Here is a 5,716-nt window from a genome sequence, read left to right as displayed (position 1 = left end):
AGATTATTGATATCTACAGAGAAATTTCTAATCACCTGTTATTAGGTGTTGTCGTGCCGCGTGACGCGCAATCACCCCGCTATTATTAAACCTGTAAATGATGCATCAAATAAAGGGTACTTAGCTGTGGGCACTGTGTAAGTATTAAGATTGCCGTAATTTCGCATCCCAGGCTCCGGCGAACCTATCCTGGATTGATGCGTTTCAAGTTGGCTGATCACGTGTCGTCAGGAACCAAGTCTAGGGGTCCCTTATTTAACACCAGCACTAGTTGAAGATATTATCTGCAAGGTCGTTCACGCCTCACAGTGGCGGCTTTCATCTGTAGATAGACACACGTGTCCTATTTACTGGAAGATGGCGTCTTTTGTGAGTACGGTAAGCGTGGTTTTGCCTCCTTCTGGCCTTGCACGTGTCCGCTTCCCGAGACCGTCACCCACTGAGCATGGCGTCGCGTCCCTCCCCCACGCCGAGTCGACGTTCATTACACAAATTATTGGCATGAACATTAATATTTCTCGCATTCGCGCTTGAAACTCTAAAGACTGGACGGGTTTATTATTTAGAGGAACGAAATATTATTATTTAACTATTTAAGAATAGTAAAGATACAAGGGAGAGGAATTAATGTCTCCCCATAGCATTCATTGATGACGCTAACACTACTGCGAGGTAGACGGTATAATTCTAACGCTCTATTCGGCTTTTAGTTAGAGAACAATTCGTCTGCAATCAGTTGTCATACAGAATGCCTTAATTATGGAGAATCGTATTTAATTCTCACACAAATTGTATATAATGTGTTTTACTGTAAAGAAATCTGACGCAATACTAGCGTCAGATGACGTGAGAATTCTAGCCTAATGCACAGATGAATTATTAGTACAGGAGAATTCTACGAGTTGTTAATTTTACTTACTACAATATTAATATGATTAGTAATAAGTAATGAGAATACAACAATGCTGTATTCGATGTTGGAAATATCCAACATAACTCCGGGGGGGGATTCCCAGGGTCGCAGTGTACTGTGTTGTACTGACCTATCCCGAAGTGATATTAAGATTAATACATTAGTATGTTAGTATGTTAGTACACACATAACGAACGTCCCGGATTTATTAAGGACTTACAAGAACTTGAGTCTTGCTATTTACATGTCGAATGAAACATGTTGTTTGTAGCCTACACAATATTTATAGAATTTAACTCTCCCAATTTAAACTAACAGAATCTACGGTGATGCGATATCCTGGGTCATAGTGACGTGTAAGGTTTCGTTACGTGATATCACATCGTAGTTTCATCACGGTTGTCTCAGTGGGAAGTGAAAGAAATTACTCTTGTTCAGAGTTGTAATAGGCTTGCAGTTTCCCTTAGTGGAAACATGCATGAAATATTGAAACATTAAATGATTAAGTTATCGGTAATCAGGAACGCTCTAAAGCTCACAATAAACTCAACAACTAGGGTCGCAGTTACATGTAATGGTGTATTACGTAGCTGCTGAATCGTAGGTAAACTCAGAATAAGTTCCTAAGAACTGATAACACTATTGTATGATTATACAGTAAGGTATTATTAATCATTTAAGATCAAGGAGACTATGACACTACAGTAAGGTCACTGTCTAGGGTCGCTGTGACTTGTAACTATTGAGTTACTAGACTAACACCACGCAGCATCACGATCACCTCAAATTCAAATGAGGAAGTTGAATTTAATGTGCACTGCCGTGCAGTAGTCATGCTGACTGATGGTACAAATAATTTGCTAACTAGCTAAATAATAGAAAGTAGAGAACTGAAAAGTTTATTCATTAAAATCAAGGAAAATTCTGAGTCGACAGTGAGATTAGTAGCCTAGTCATTCTGACTTATGAGCTAATTAAATGGCAGCTCATAGGCTTGACACTGTAAACTTGTTAATACGAAATCACCTTTACATGAAATTGAGTTTATTAAATCAGTCTCTATAAGTATAGTCAACTGTAATTAATGGTGAGTACAGATTAGGCTAGTACTCAGTTGACACTAACTAAAGTCCCTAAGCCTACCTAAATAAATGGTTTGAATTTCTAACCTACCTAAGTAAGGGACTAAGCTAATTGTGAGCAAAAATGTACTCGAATTAACATGGTGAGCAGTATTAAGCTCATTAACAGGTCGAGTTATATTAAACTCTTGAACATGGTGAGCTACGGTGAGCTCGTCAGCAGTGCTGACAGGGTGAGCTACATTGAGCTCGTCAGCAGTGCTGACAAGGTGAGCTACAGTGAGCTCGTTAGCAGTGCTAACAGGGTGAGTTACATGGAACTCGTCAACAGTGTTGACAGGGTGAGCTGCAGTGAGCTCGTCAGCAGTGCTGACAGGGTGAGCTACAGTGAGCTCGTTAGCAGTGCTAACAGGGTGAGTTACATGGAACGCGTCAACAGTGTTGACAGGGTGAGCTGCAGTGAGCTCGTCAGCAGTGCTGACAGGGTGAGCTACAGTGAGCTCGTTAGCAGTGCTAACAGGGTGAGTTACATGGAACTCGTCAACAGTGTTGACAGGGTGAGCTGCAGTGAGCTCGTCAGCAGTGCTGACAGGGTGAGCTACAGTGAGCTCGTTAGCAGTGCTAACAGGGTGAGTTGCAGTGAACTCGTCAACAGTGTTGACAGGGTGAGCTGCAGTGAGCTCGTCAGCAGTGCTGACAGGGTGAGCTACAGTGAGCTCGTTAGCAGGGCTAACAGGGTGAGTTGCAGTGAACTCGTCAACAGTGTTGACAGGGTGAGCTACATTGAGCTCGTCAGCAGTGCTGACAGGGTGAGCTACAGTGAGCTCGAATTAACGAGGTGGAGCTTTGTCATTCAGTTATCATGGCGAGCAATATTAAGCTCGTGCGCATGGTGAACGAGCACTCATATTATTACGTTAATTCTAAGGTGAGCTATGTTAAGCTCATGAAGCATGTTAATTAACAATGCTAATGTTTAACGGTAATGCATTAAACATATTAGTTCTCTGAAAATTCACTTACCTATTAGTAAGTTTGCAAGTTTGTTCGTGTTGCGCTCCTACACTAAATAAGCAGAAACGAAAGAAAAACAACTCAAACAATTAATGCAAGTATTTATCACTAACTCTTAGTGCAGAAAACATGGTATTAAGAAGGTTTTCTTGGCAAACCTTTAAGCGCAAGTATAGTGGACCAGTGGTCCTAGTGAATGTTATCACTAAATTCAGGAAATGCCTGTGGCATTAAGTGCTAGATTCTCTAGCCTAACATGATTAATTCCTAGGGAGTACTAGTTTCTCTAGCCTAACATTACAATTTACCTAGGAAGACTGAGTGTGGTCAATTACTACTTGTCGAGAATAATTCTAGGTCTGCAGTGAATTCAATGGCTTGGTCGCTGTGACTTGTACTTGTTTGAGTACGGACCATTGGTTATCACTGAGAGCTATGAAACATCTCGGCGAGTATCAATTGCACTACATTCGATCTGAGTTTATTACTCAGCTGCGTTTCTCCCTTGAGCTTGCTACTGGAGAATTGATTTACTGCTGACTAATTTATTGTTGGCAGGTTCAGGCTTGTTCACATTCAGAACTTTACCAGTAAGTAAGTAGCCTCCTGCAGATTGGAGCATATTCATTCCCAATCGTTTAACATGTCCAGTTATGAACTGGTAATAGTAGTCGGCTCCTACTAATACATCTACATTGTTAAGGCGGTCAGACATTAACTTGTTGTCAGCCAAATTAATTTCACGTTCCTGCAGGAAGTTTTTTTTTTTTTTTTTTTTTTATTTTTATTTTTACATGCAAGCATGCGTATAATGTACAATAAAAACAGAACAAATATAACATAGAACAAAAGAACAAAGCACACACATGAACAATGACAAAGGAACAAATCAAGAAGACGACCAGCCAGAAGGGCTGACCACAAAACAAAAAATGCATATACAAACATAAATATAAACACAGCGTAATACAAACATAAGGGAAGCATAGAGGCGTGAAACAGACAAAACAAGTCTGCTAACACCTCAAACACATAATGCACACATAACAAAGAGCACACCCCAACAGCCTGAAGGGCACACAATATGACAAGCAAGCGCACACGACATCCACAACCGAACACACAAACGCACAGGAACCGCACACCCCCCACTAGCCATACAAGAAAACCCACAATACAAACCGGAGCACGCAGGAACCGGGAAACAAAACCCACCCCACCCACTCACATACACACCCCACAACCAGGCAACACAAAATACATGGAAATCACTTGCGAGGAACCTCGTGAGAAATGTACTTCTCCGGGAAAAGATCATAAGGATATTTCGCCTTGTAAGCTTCCCAGACTAGATCTTCAAGGTCGGTAGGGTTTTCGACCCCCCCGCGCTCGAGCGGGTATCATAAACTCGGGAACATCTATATCTGGCGGCATCGGCCAATGCCTAAGGTCACTGACGCAAGCCGCATAACGAGGCCGGGGAGCGCCAACCACGCCCTTCGAGGAAGCAGATGACACCGGAGAAGCGGACGAGGGTCGCCGAGCCTGCCACGCCTTCGTCATCGGAGCAGGTGTCGGACGCTGAGACGATAGCACTTCCACGGATACCGCAGGAGACACGGAAGGGACTGCAGGAAACGGAAGAGGCGGCAAGACCGCTGCCGAGGAAACGGGTAACGAGGAAGGAGCCACAGAACATCCAGAGCGAGCATCCTTTCTCAACATCACTACCAGGCCACCCCGCTCACCACCAACTACAGCAGGGGGAACCACCGCCCACGAAGAACCGGAGCCATCCGACGCAGGCAACGCACCTGAAGCAGGACCCTCGGACACCGGACCAGAGGTTGAGGCCGAAACGCCGGCACCGGCATCCTCAGGCAAGTGTACCTCCGCCACCACCGTAGTGTGCACCACATCCGGAGCCACGCCACCGTCAACGGAAGGACGACACTCGTCGAATTCGCCAACATCAGCCCACGCAGAAGAACGCCGGGAACGCTTAGGCTCGGGCCGCACATCATCAGACCCGGAGGCAGACTCAGCGACCCGCGCAGCACCAACCGAGCGAACCGACGCACGCCGCAGCACGGCAGCCTCCTCAACCACACGGGGCACCAGGCCAGGCACAGGAGGGAATTCCGGATCCACCTCAGCTCCCAGCACAGCCGGGACAGACGGCGAGGGTGCAGGGACCGGGACAGACACAGCAGAGGAAGAACTGGAAGACGAGGGGACCGAGCAAACGGCAGGCGGAAGAGGCTCAGGGACACCAGGCAGAGCACTAGGCGAGGACACAACCTCCGGAGGAGATGCGGCAACAACAGGGGGCGCAACAGGCGGAGCAACAGCTGCTACAGAGGGCACCTCCTCAGCCGAAGAGACGTCCATACCCACCGAATCATCCCCACAGGAAGGGGCGGAAAATCCTCCTCACTGAAGAGGTTCACTGGTGCAACAGGAGGCGCAGAACAGTCAGCAGCCTGATGGCCCAAAAGACCACAACGATAACACGTCCGCGGCTGACGGGCGTAAAACACCCGAACGTTGAACCCCATAAGGCGCACAGAGGACGGAATATCCGCCCGGAGTCTCATGCCCAGGGTGCGAATGTTAGACCTCACACCCTTAAGAGGACTAGAAGACACCACGTTCACTCTCACACTAACAACTGCGCCAAACCGCCCGAAATACCGCCGTAGCAGAG

Source organism: Procambarus clarkii, chromosome 74 (assembly GCF_040958095.1).
Source record: "Procambarus clarkii isolate CNS0578487 chromosome 74, FALCON_Pclarkii_2.0, whole genome shotgun sequence".
NCBI classification, from domain to species: Eukaryota; Metazoa; Arthropoda; class Malacostraca; order Decapoda; family Cambaridae; genus Procambarus; species Procambarus clarkii.
Note: the sequence above shows the minus strand (reverse complement) of the source record.